This window comes from Bombina bombina, chromosome 1 (assembly GCF_027579735.1).
Source record: "Bombina bombina isolate aBomBom1 chromosome 1, aBomBom1.pri, whole genome shotgun sequence".
NCBI classification, from domain to species: Eukaryota; Metazoa; Chordata; class Amphibia; order Anura; family Bombinatoridae; genus Bombina; species Bombina bombina.
Window position 1 is genome coordinate 509,975,974 of NC_069499.1, and position 13,701 is coordinate 509,989,674.

The window sequence follows — 13,701 nt, forward strand, 5'->3', positions numbered from 1 at the left end:
AATATTTAACTAGTGTTTATGATGCGGCAGTGCAGGGGGGTTTAGGGGTTAATATGTTTATTTTATTGTTTGTGATGCGGGAGGGCTTCAGTTTAGGGGTTAATAGGTAGTTTATGGGTGTTAGTGTACTTTTTAACACTTTAGTTATGGGTTTTATGCTACAGCTTTGTAGTGTAAAACTCATAACTACTGACTTTAGAATGCGTTACGAATCTTGCGGGATAGGCTGTACCAGTCACTTTTTGGCCTCCAAAAAAAAGCTCGTAATACCTGCGCTATGGAAGTCCCATATAAAGACTTTACGAAAATTGCGTAAGTTAATTTGTGGTACGGCCAAAAAAGTGTGCGGGACAGCTGTACCTACAAGACTCGTAATAGCAGCGGTAGTGAAAAAGCAGCATTATAACCCATAACGCTGCTTTTTTACTCATAACGCAAAACTCGTAATCTAGCTGTTAGAATTTTTCTATTTTACGTAATTGGGGTTAATTTAGTGGTTTTAAGTTTAGGGGGCTTAGTAATTAAATTAGTTATTTGCATTGTGGGGGGTTGGGGATTTAGGGGTTTATAGGTTAATTAGGTTTAATGCATTGTGGGGGTTTGCGGTTTAGGGGTTAATAGTATTGATAGGTACTTTGTGTTGTGGGCGGTTGGCGGGTTAGGGGTTAATAGTGTTGATAGGTAGTTTGCGTTGTGGGTAAATGGCAGATAAAGGGTTAATACATATATTAGGTAGATTGTGATGTGGGTGAATGACGGATTAGTGGCTAATACATATATTATGTAGATTGCGATGTGGGTGAATGGTGGGTTAGGGGTTAATACATATAATAGGTAGATCATAATGTGGGTGAATGGCGGGTTAGGAGTTAATACATTTATTAGGTATATTGCGTTGTGGGGGGTTGGATATAAGAGTTAATACTTTTATTATTAGTTGTGATGTGGGGGGATTGTGGATATAGGGGTTTTGACGTGTCAGGTTTATTTACAGCAGTTTAAGAACTGCCGGCGGGGGTTACGTGAGTCCCTGATGTGCAAGGTGAATTTACGGGCAATGCGGGTTTCAGCTATTACACTGACGCCTGCGCCACATATGTAATCTTGCCCTATGTGTTTAACTCCTTTGCGGAAGTTAAAGGGACACTGAACCCAAATTTTTTCTTCCTTATGTTTCAGATAGAGCATGCAATTTTAAGCAACTTTTATCTAAGCTAAGGAGGCATCACATTTTTGGTTCAGTACAATGGACAGCACTTGTTTATTGGTGCTGTCCAATCAGCAAGGACAACCCAGGTTGTTCACCAAAAATGTGCCGGCATCTAAATTTACATTCTTGCTTTTCAAATAAACATACCAAGAGAATGAAGAAAATATAATAATAGGAGTAAATTAGAAAGCTGCTTAAAATTGCATGCTATGTCTGAATCAGGAAAGTAAACATTTGGGTTCAGTGTCCCTTTAAACAAATAGACTTGCAGGGATTATAGTGCTAAAATTATATACTCGTGAATACTTCCAAGTTTTTCAAACTGATTATGAAACTAACAAGAAGCATATGATAGTACCCATCTTATCTAGAGGGATGGTTTGCTCACTGTCTAATAAGGGAACTTCCCACATCTCTGTTAGTGAACAATGTCTTGCATCACAATCATAAAAATGATTTTTAAAGCAGAGCCATTTTAATTTTAAGTATGTGTTTTAAATTTGACAAAGAATAAAACAATGCAGTCTAGCCTCAGCAAATTGTTACTAGTCATTTCTTTATTCAAATGTATAGCTCAGGAAAAAAGGGGACATAACTGATCAGAGTCTAATTCAAGAAATGCTATCTCCTTTTTCTCCCTCAGATTTCTAAAAAGCAGCTCGACTAGCTCCCAAGGACAGAGGAATCAATCCCTAGATCACATTATGTGCTGGTATGCAATGCATTTATTGACTAAAGACAGAGACTTGCTTACATCAATTGTCACTGTAAATAAACTGCTCATAGATCTACTCTTCTACACTCTTTATATAATATATGTGTATGTAAAACGAATACATAAACAAAAATAGCACTTCTTTTAACAGGGTTCTTGATAGTGCTGTCCTAATGTTCAGAGCACTTGAACATCTAAAATAGAATACAATAGTAAAGCGTATGCCAGAGCCCTTAACTTCAATTTGTGTATTTGGAAATATCAATAGTGTCATAAAGAGAGCCTCTGGATTCCATTCATTTGCTCCAAGATTTGTAAAGGGGGCTTGTTATTGCCAGAGCCAACAGCATGTTGAGAGGGCTGTGTCACGTCTAATGTCTGGCAGGAATCCCAGCCTTGTTCAAATGGGTGAGGGAGAGGTTGCCCCGTTGTCACCTCTGCAGCCCAGCAAGGAAAGAGTCTATACAGTCTGCATGTGATTGAGCAGGAGGGGGTCCCGGGTGGGGGCTCGGCTGTGACGTCACGGGGCTGGCTGAGTGGCTCAGGAGCTCAGACAGAGCAGAGGGAGAACTGGTGGCAGCAGTTGCAGCAGCTTCTCTGCAGAGCCAGGGGTAAGTTCATGACACAGAGGGGGGTGGGGGATGAACAAGTAGGGGGTGTGGGAGGTGTATTACAGGAGGAGGAGGGATGTATATAATCCCTTCCACTCCCACTGTTCTTTAAACAGCAGCTGCCCAGTAAGGTATAACAGTAGTGGCAAGTGTGATGGGTTAAAACTTGCTGCTCACCTATTGGAATTCTTCATTAAAGTTCTGCTATGAGCACTCATAGGGAAATGTATAATTGCACATGTGGATTGTATTGGATAATGTGTTTTGCTACTGAGCTAAATAATTTGTTTAACAAGCCGATGCAGTGTTAACAACAAACTGAAAAAAAAAATCCAGGAGCTTTCTAAATTAAAAAATGCTACTGCTGTTCCAGATGGAATTTATATTGCATCTATTTTCTGTAGGTTTGCGTGAGTAGTGTATAATGTGTATTTGTAAACCGTTGATGGATGAAACAAAATAATTCGGACCCAACTTGTTTTACTCTTTTTTTTCTTCTACTTGTGTTTGTAAACTTAATGTAATAGATAAAGCTAAAGATGTATGCTGAAACATATGTAAATGCAAACAAATTATACATATCTGTTCAGTTTCCCCCATTGATAAATAACCCCACTGTGTGGATAAGGAGTCCAGGCTGTGCTGATGTTGTTTTAAGGTTGAGTCATGTATCTTGGAAAGGTTGATTAAACTTTTTGGCAGCAAGCAGAGGATATGGGTTTATTGGTGTTGCAGCAGCTAGTGTGTTTAGTTTGATGGCTGCAGTGCTTGTGTGAAGCTAATCATAGATTGTGTGTAGGAATTTCAGGAGTAGGAGGGAAGAGGGTAAATTGGTAAATTTACAAAAATCAGGAAAAACTAAGTATCCACCCATTTCTATTTCAGAATGTATTACTTTATAGTTTTATACTGAAATATATTTGATATATTTAAAACAAAAGCCTGTTTATTATAAAATATAACCAATAAAGACCCTCAGTTATCACTTCCACACAAATAAACATGGTGTATAAGTCCCAGTTTACAATTGCAACCTGTATCATAACATTTGCCTGGTACTGATTAGCATCCTTAGAGCAATACAAACTGTAGCAGGTTGGTGTTAAAATGAAGGATACAGTTTTGTTTTTTTGCTACTAGGTGCTCAGCAATTATATTTGTGTTGCAATCTTAGCTCTTGATATGAGAGACAGTCTTTTTGAAAATCCACATTTCTTCAATTTGTAATTGCTTTTTTGTAGTGATAATCAGTGTCAAGTGTTCTGCATAGCTTATGTTATGTAAAGAAAGCTAACATTTCAAAACTTTTTCATCCACTTATGTTCCAATTAGCTCAGTTTTTGGCAAAATTGACTTGTTAATATCCAAGACTTCTTTTGCATTCTGGATTAAGAAAATAGCTTAAATGTCCCATCAGTTTGCTTTCAAAATTAGATTTACAGGAAAAAAAAAAAAACACATTTTATGAAATATTAGTCAAAATAGTAAGCTTGAATTAACCAAAACACAATATATACTAGATTTAAATAATACAATTTGTAGTTGTTTTAAATGATTTTGTGGTCTCTGTGCTATAATAGAACAGTGGGATCAAGTATGTGACATTTTGTTTGATTAGTTTCCTTTAAATGCTAAATCAGTTCCATTTTTCAGTCCTAATGAAGTTAAATATATACAGCTGTCAAAATATGTATTTGATTTAATTAGAATAACTTTTGAAATCCTTATTGGTATTTGCTTTATAGTTTAGCTGTGGCTATTGAAAAAGTTTCTGTTTATGCTGAATTCTTTGAAAACCTTAGTGTTTACATCCAATTATACAAATATATGCAAATAATGTTTTAGTTTTTAGCTTGAAGTCTCTTAGTGGGTTGCTTGCTGGTGAAACTAGACAAATCATTCATACTTTATTAATGAAAATAATTTTATTTACATGAAAATATTTTGGCATAAAACCCATATTTAAATATGATTTTTGAGAACCTGCTTTTTACAATTACATTCAGATTGTAGTTACACATACACACACTTTTATCAAATAGGAAAAGAAAAGCTAAATGCTGAAATAAGTTTACATTGTGGTTAATACTAAGGTTGTAGATATATTTATAAATCATAAAAATATGAGTAACCAATGAGACATATCAAAAATAATAACAATATAACATTGGAGGGTATTGTCATGTGTCTAGTTTTCTGACTTGAAAGTGACTGAAAAATACCTGTTCGGAACAACACATGCATGACGGTAAGTTACTGGACAGTATATCTGAGATCAACTGCAAACATTTATATGGCTAGAGGTGTCTATTGAATTATACATTGTGATCCATCTTTGCTGTATTTTAAAGAATAACAAATGGCAACATATTTTATTATACATATTGATAGGTTTGTATTCTGAGATTAGTTTGTGGAAGAATAATGCAGTTTGTAGCCAAATTAAATACTGCTATTTATTTAGCATTACAAGATCTTTATAGGTACTGTTGAGTTGTTTTAGTAGCATATGCTTTAATTGGTGTAGTGATAGAAGCTAAAAGTAATGCACAACTTCCTTGGATAAAACTCCAATTTTATTGTCACATTTAAAATCCAATTCCACAGCACCTAGGGTTGCCACCTCAGCCATGTTTTCCTGGACACTTATGAGTTACACATGCTGCCGGGAGGAACATGTATTGTGTTTCTGGACAGCACTATTCATATTCCTCCCCTGCACACCCTGCAGCATGTGTAACTTATAAGTGTTCTGTATTTTAAGGGACGGGTGGCAACCCTAACAGCACCACATGTGCCAGAATATAGGAATATGTCAGCTTTGGAATTGTGTCCTGAGACCCAAACAAAGATCTAACACTGTAGAGGTGGGGTTGTGAAACAATCTTAAATCATGTGACAAAAATGGTTTATGGTTGTCTCATTCAAATAATAATGGGGATGTGTTGGATAATTTGGGCAATCTAGTATTAATAGGAATCATTTAGCTATTAAATAAGAGAGTAAACTAATAGAAAAGTAATCTGTGTGTCTGGCACAGCTGGGAACTCTGTCAGTTTTGCAGCTCCATAAAAGTCTTAGTTTGATAAAGGACCACCTAGCCATGCTCAGATCTGCTTAAAGGGACACTGAACCCCAAAAAAATATGTTGTGATTCAGATAGAGCATGCAATTGTAAGCAACCTTCTAATTTACTCCTATTATCAAATTTTCTTCATTCTCTTGGTATCTTTATTTGAAATGCAAGAATTTAAGTTTAGATGCCGACCCATTTGTGGTGAACAACCTGGGTTGTTCTTGCTGATTGGTGGACACATTCAACCACCAATAAAAAAGTGCTGTCCAGAGTGCTGAGCCGAAGAAAAAGATTAGATGACTTCTTTTTCAAATAAAGATAGCAAGAGAACCAAGAAAAAATGATAATAGGAGTAAATAAGAAAGTTGCTCAAAATTACATTCTCTATCTGAATCACAAAAGAAAAAAATTGGGTTCAGTGTCCCTTTAATCCCCATCAAGCTACACCTGATTCCTCATCCAGTTTTGTCCCAGATGTGATGTGACTCCACCCCTTATCTGTCACAACAGCTAGATTTGGTTGTTGTATCCCCACCTACACTGAGAATATGAGTAACACATGTTTTCTTATTTTGATGCAATTCTTTCTCTCTTGCCTATTCAGTGTATAATTGAACTTACCAGGTAGCAAACATTGTATTTAATTTAATAATACTATTGGTAGAACTTCTTCAATCGTTTGTTTTGGTTTATAACACATGTTTTCCCTGTAGAAAATCTATGTAAATAGGAGTCAATATCACTGATTAATCTCCCAGTTGGGTATGATTTTGTATGTGAAATAGCAGCTTGTGTTTATTTAACCTCCCTCCAGCCATAATTAGCATGTCAATACTTAACATAAATACTTCCAAGCTCAGCTTATTGTTAAGGGCATGCCCTATTTGATGGTTTTAATGAGAAATCTATTTTAAATACAAAAATAAACATAAAGGAACAATCTCCCATATTTCATATGCTGCAGTAGGTATAACAAGTCATTAACGGGAAATACATTTCATAGTACAGTGTCCCTTTAATAAAGCAAAGTTTACAGAAATGTGATCCTATATGTTAATTATGTTAAATGCTATACATCGCTAAATATAACAATAATGGGCAAATATTAGCAGGACATAAATATCAAAATAATTGTGTATCTATTAAAAAGAGAGTTTTTGCATGAAGAAATTGTAGAAAAAAACATGGCTACATTTTAAACTAGCGGTAAAGACATGTATGTTGACAAAAGATCATTGGTTAACATAGTGATAAAGTGTGATATTTTAGTAAAAAATATTTTACCCATCATTTAAAGTGTACAGTTTAAAAAATAACTTCTTAAAAGGAACTTCCATTAAATGTATCTTTTTCTTTCTTATATCATAAGCATAGTATTGAGGTTATTCTCTACCTCCCTTTACTCATGGGTGCTGCCATGTTGAAATCTGGTTTTCACTGCATTCTAGTGCTAATGTGTTTGCATATGTGCAGCAACTTTCCTCCTGATACTTGCAGGGTAACCTAGGTTCCACACTTGAAGAATGTGCATGAAATGTGTTTTGTGTTTAATATACGTTAAAACATGACAAAGGGGCATGGTCTCAAAACACGACATCACTCTGCACAGATGGTGATTTAAAGGGACATGAAACCCAACATTTTTTCCTTCTCTTGTTATCTAGGAAAGCTCAGGAGCCTAGGTTCTAGCTGCTGATTGGTAGCTGCATATATATAATGATTATTATTGGCTCACCCATGTGTTCAGTTAGAAACCAGTAGTGCGTTGCTGCTCCTTCAATAAATTATACCAAAATAATCTAGAAAGTTGTTTAAAATTGTATTCTCTATCTGAATCATGAAAGAAAATGTTTGTATTTCATGCCCCTTTAACAAATCAGTCTGCAATATTTTTATTTTTGCATACTTTGCCTTTAAAGGGAAAGTGTTAATTACACTTTATTTGTATTTTATTTCATATCTGATATTTTGTGTTTACTAAATATTCATAACATCTTTCAATAAGTTTTTATTTTTCAGTTTTGATTTGCATTCTCCTAATTTGAAAAAGTACAGAGCCTTGGTCCTTATTTTTCAATATCTGTATTAGAAAACCTCCTTGGATAGTGACTAGCTTGAAGGTGCACAATTAAACTTTCACGATAGAGAATGCAATTTTCAAAAACTTTTTCTATTTACTTTTTTTTTTTTTATTTCAAGTGTGCATTTTATTTCTTTGTACAACAGACATATTTTGGCTGATCTCTAAAACTGGTGGAAAAATAAAATATAGAAAATAAAAAAAGTTATTTTTCTAATGTTTCTCTGCACCATCTCACACACACTTATTTTCTCCCAAATTTAAATAAACTTTGGCCATCTCAAAACTTTGCTTTGCATTAAAAATTATATAAACTAAATAATCAAGAATACTGTTAAGACCATAACACCTCAGGAGGAAAAAATAAATGAACAAAAACCATGACTAAAGTTAGAAGTTGTAAACTTTGATGGTGAAAAGATTTTGATTAAAGGGACATGAAACCCATTTTTTTTTCTTTCATGATTTAGAAAGAGCATGTCATTTTAAACAACTTTCTAATTTACTTCTATTATCTAATTTGATTCATTCTCTTGATATTACTTGCTGAAAAGCATATCTAGATATGCTCACTAGCTGCTGATTGGTTGCTGCACATAGAAGCCTTGTGTGATTGGCTCACACATGTGTATTGCTATTTCTTCAACTAAGGATATCTAAATAACTGAGCAAATTAGATAATAGAAGTAAATTGGAAAGTTGTTTTAAATTGCATGACCTATCTGAATCATGAAAGTTTAATTTTGACTAGACTGTCCCTTTAAATCTTTTGCAAACCAAATTTGCCATGTCTTAGATAATGAATGTTTTTAACATTTTCAGTCTTTCTATAAAAACTAAGTTTTAACCAAGTCAGACCTTAAATCCTTTGTTTGTGCCCCCTCCCTGCACATTGTGAATCTTGTCAAGTTCTGTATAAATGTTCATTGTGGATAATACAGCAAGTGTCAAGTTTTGGAAACAATAGAGTGATATCCTAAATATTTGTAACTGTTGCAATTACACGTATAGATATTTTTTATTAGATTTTTTATCCCGATTTTGATTATATTTTTTAGGAATATTCCGCAAATTATAACTTTTTAGTTGTGGCCACAACTTATTTTAAGGTTTATAACAAAAATAAATTTGTATTAAAAATATATGTATATTCTATTAGATGAGTAAGTATTTCTACTAGATGAGTAAATATTTATATATATAAAAACTTAAGAAGAACTTAAGAAAATCTTATAAATACTGTGTAGACACACTATCTTATATAGACTATATACAAGTCTCTGACCTTCAGCCCTGATGGTTTAGGGGCGCAACTCTTTATGTATATTTTTTGAATTATTTCAGACTTTGAACGTATTTTGAGGGGATAACGTTCTTTTGGAGTGTGCATTGAAGGTACTAATTATAGTGAGATCTAGAGGAACTTCTTTTATAATTCTAATTGTATAAATGTTCACGTTTCTCTCCTATATTTACATTCCAAATTGAGATAAATTGTAAGCCACCAAAAATATTGGACACCTAAAATGCACAGCTGACAATCATTACATCCATGTGGATTTTAAAAATATACTGTAAAAAAACAAACAAAAAAAACAGGCATAACGTTTTTCCTCTCATGAAAAGCTGCAATCCTTTACAATTTATATACAGTATATTTTCTATTTACTGCTATTATCTAATTTACTTCATCCTCTTGGTATCTTCTGTTGAGAAGCATACCTATATATGTTTAAGAGCAGCAATGCACAGGGAGTTAGCGGCTGACTGGTGGTTATACATTTATGAATGTTGTCAGTTCTCTTAAAGGTTTTTAGCTAGCTTTCAGTAGTGCATTGCTACTCCTTCAACAAAGAATATTAAGCAAATTTGATAATATAAGTGAATTGGAAAATTGTTTCACATTGCTTGATTTATCTGAATTATTAAAAAAAAGAAACGTTTTATGGCCGTTAATGTTTAGCTGTTTTTTTTGTTTTGTTCATTTTTTGTTTGTTTTTCTGTCTCATCAATTCACCTAGTGACTCATATGTATGATATGAAGTTGTCAAATCTTGTCTTAAAATCTCATTGTTAAGGTTGCCAGCAGTTTTCCAGAAAATACTGGGCAATCTGCAGGTGATTGAGGATGTATAGGAGGTGAGGTCTTACAGGCGACCCTTCCTAAAGCTTTACCTGAGGCACCACTCTAGATCCTGCCATGTTTTTCGTGACAGAACAGCGACTTTATCACTTTCACTGCCGGTAGCAGTGACTTCAACCTCCCTATGTAATAGTTATTGCCTTTGCGTGCGCACACTTTACTTGCGAGTAACAATCACAAAGCAATGTTTTGCTGCGGATAACACACACAGAAGTGAGTTTACCAAGCACATTGCTTCTTGTTTGTGTTAGAGGGACAAGTGACCCCTCATTTAAAGAATATAAGTCTATTCCTTTAAAACAAATGGAGGGTAGGAGCTGCACTAGAGCCCCTACCCCAAGGGAAATCAGCACTTTAATTACATTAAGTGGTTTTGCAAGTTGACAATTTGGGCATTCACCCACATTTCCAATTTCAAAGAGAAAGAAACCCCTTATTCCACTATGGGGGTCTCATAACCCTGTCATTAGTAGATGATTGCAAACTCCCTTATCTACCTCATGTATTTACTTTATGGGAGTAGTAGCTCTAAATGAGCGCCTGAATGCCTAAGACGGCATACAACATACATACACACAACACACCTCACATGAAAGAAAGGTCATTTTTAAGTGCTGGGTCTCATGCTCCAAAGAATTTGTAAACACATGTATACTAGGTGCCTTTTATAGTGATCTTGGTTATAAACAAGGCAAGTAAGCCCTCTTTTGAAAAAGAAGACATTCCTCTTTCTAAAGAGGGATCACATGACCAAGTGGATGTCAGTTGATCACCATGTCAACAGTGATTACTGGACAAAACCATAGGCTTATAAACAATTTAAAGGAAGTCCCCCTAAGTTGCTTCCCACAGTACAGAGACAAGCTCAGGGCTGCTTATTTGAAAGCAGCAATCCTCATTTTCAAATATGCGTTCCTGTCTGTCCAGGTGCTAGTCTATTGTGATAACAATTACAAATACCTCATAGCATTGGCTCTATTTTGGGTGTTCTAGTGTTTTTTTAAATTTTTTTTCTGGCATGAAAAGAGCTTTTAATGGATGACAGAGTGTATGTATGCGTGTGTGTGTTTGTGTGTTGCGGGTAAAGAAAGAAATAAGGTCATCCTAGCATTACCCGGGTAAAGTTGACATTACCAAGACGGTTGTGGGCAAAGCCTGATGTAACATGCTAAATCTTCTCAGAGTGCATTGAGTCACATATATATATATATATATATATATATATATATATATATATATATATATATATATATATATATATATATAATAAAAAAAATCGCATTCTAAAAAAAAAATCTCAACATGTGCTCATTGGCATCCTCTGATTCAGCTGCAACTAGACAAATATTTTTTTTATTATTTTTGAACATTTCAAGGTCTTTATCCGCAGCAATGTCTAAAATTATGCAATGGTGTGGGGTAACATTCATTTGATATAGCAGAACTGCACACATTCTCAAATTTAACCCCCAAAACTATATATATATATTTAAAAAGACAAAACAAGGTATTGATCTAGTCATGTTTTGGTATAGTTCAAGCCAACATTTGGCCGCCAAAAGGGATCATTAAAAAAAAAAATCCAAACTTTGGGTTTCTCACTGAAATTATGTACACACAACTACTGCGGTTATAAAACAAATGGTTATAAAAGCTTCTGAGGTACAGGTATTCTGTAAGATGACCTGTGAACAAATTGGAAAAAATGTCTACAAACAAGGGCAAATCTAACATCAAAATGAGAACTGAGATCTTTGGGTGAGATTGAAACGTGGGATGATACTATCATAAAGTCATCAGATAAGGGTGGTAATTTAATCCTATGGCCTAAGGATATGTATATGAATGAAGACAGAGTTCATATTCAAGACAAGACAATACAATAAATTAATAACACAAGCTTGGCAAGACAATATAACAAATAAAAAAAATATATATATATATTAAAAGTTAACCCTATAATTGCAACCACATATTTCCTACCGAAAATCCACAATAATTCTGAACAACCTCCTGGGAGGCCAATTGTGTCTGGAAATGAGAGAAAATGCCAGCAGATATATGGATATGAGATTAAGGGCTAGATTTATCAACCCTGAGGCATACAGGGGCGCGTATACGCGCCCCTGTACGCCTCAGCTCGCCTGTGGCGGGGCGCAATTACCCGCAGGTAATTAACATTGCACACGAGCGCAATTTTGCGCTTGTGTGCAATCCCGCCCCCTGCCCGCACACAGCCAATCACGCGCGGGCAAGAGCTGTCAATCTCCTCGGTCGGACTCGACCGAGGAGATTGAATTTCGCAAGAATAGATGTGGCGAAGATGTTAGGGAAGCAGCGGTCTGGTGACCGCTGCTTGATAAATTGCGGCGAGCAAGTTCTTGTGAGAACTTGCTGCCGCAGGGGCTTGATAAATCTAGCCCTAAGAGAATACCTAACCTTATTACCCTGTACAAGATATTATGGAGCTACTTGCTTCCTTATTTTATATTTGTCTGGAAAACCAAAGCTCAATACTTAGAGAGAACAATGGAAAATTAACATTGTATTACTTAAAAATTCTGCACCCCACTGAGGGCTAGTTTCCATTAAGTTGGTAAAGTTTGGAAACTGGTGTTAACATAAAATTTATCCATAGATTTTAATAGAAATACATGTTTTTATCATCTGTTTCCAAAATTTACCACCTCAATAGAAACAAGCCCTGAGAGTGTAATTTCTTCTGCTGGCTGTGTTTACTTAGGCTTATCAATAGCATAGACTCCAGTATAGAAGCTTTCAGTGTAAGTGGGGATCGCACAGGCTAAATCAGCCATTTCCAATGCCAAATTAGGGGTAAAGGAGCTGCTTGTAATCAATTTAATACACTCCAGCAGGAAAAAAGGATCATTGGGAACAATTTAAAGGTATACTAAACCCATTTTTTTTCCTTTCATGATTCTGATAGAGCGTGCAAGTTTAAGCAACTTTCTAATTTACTTCTACTTTCAATTTTTCTTCATTCTCTTGCTATCTTTATTTAAAAAGCAGGAATGTAAAGCTTAGGAGCCTGCCCATTTTAGGTTCAGCACCCTGGATAGTGCTTGCTTATTGGTGGCTACATTTAGCAAACCAATAAGCAAGCATATCCTAGGTTCTCAACCAAAAATGGGCTGGCTCTTTACATTCCTGCTTTTTAAATAAAGATAGTAAGAGAACGAAGAGAAATTGATATTAGGAGTAAATAAGAAAGTTGCTTAAAATTACATGCTCCATCTGAATCATTAAAGAAAACATTTGAGTTTAGTATCCCATTAAAGGGGAGAACATTTTTGGGTGAACTGTCCCTTTAAGAGCCGGAAACAAAATCGATCAGTCAGCTACATTTTTTTGGAGCCAGTTAAAGGGATACTAACCCCAAATTGTTTTCTTTCATGATTCAGATAGAGCATGCAATTTTAAGCAACTTTCTAATTTACTTATATTATCACATTTTCTTTGTTATCTTGATTTGAAAAAACAGTAATGAAAGGTTAGGAGCCGGCCCATTTTTAGTTCAGCACCTTGGTAGCGCTTGCTGATTGGTTTGCTACATTTAGCCACAAATCATCAAGTGCTACCCAGGTGCTGAACAAAAAATGGTCCGGCTCTAAAGCTTACAGTATTGCTTTTTCAAATCAAGATAGCATGAGAACAAAGAAAAATTGATAATAGGAGTAAATTAGAAAGGTGCTTAAAATCTCATGCTCTATCTGAATCATGAAAGAAAAAAAATTGGGTTTAGTGTCCCTTTAACCCCTTAATGACCACAGCACTTTTCCATTTTCTGTCCGTTTGGGACCAAGGCTATTTTTAACATTTCTGCGGTGTTTGTGTTTAGCTGTAAT

At 35.0% G+C, this 13,701-nt stretch overlaps 1 protein-coding gene across 1 annotated transcript in view; it reads left to right on the forward strand.

The window, feature by feature from the left end:
* Positions 1-2,427: 2,427 nt before the first annotated feature.
* The window catches only part of GULP1 (GULP PTB domain containing engulfment adaptor 1), an 803,315-nt gene continuing 792,041 nt past the window's right edge, over positions 2,428-13,701 (forward strand). The window contains exon 1 of the mRNA XM_053698596.1: positions 2,428-2,536. The gene's annotated coding sequence lies outside the window, so the exon portion shown is untranslated. The remainder of the gene's footprint in view (positions 2,537-13,701) is intronic.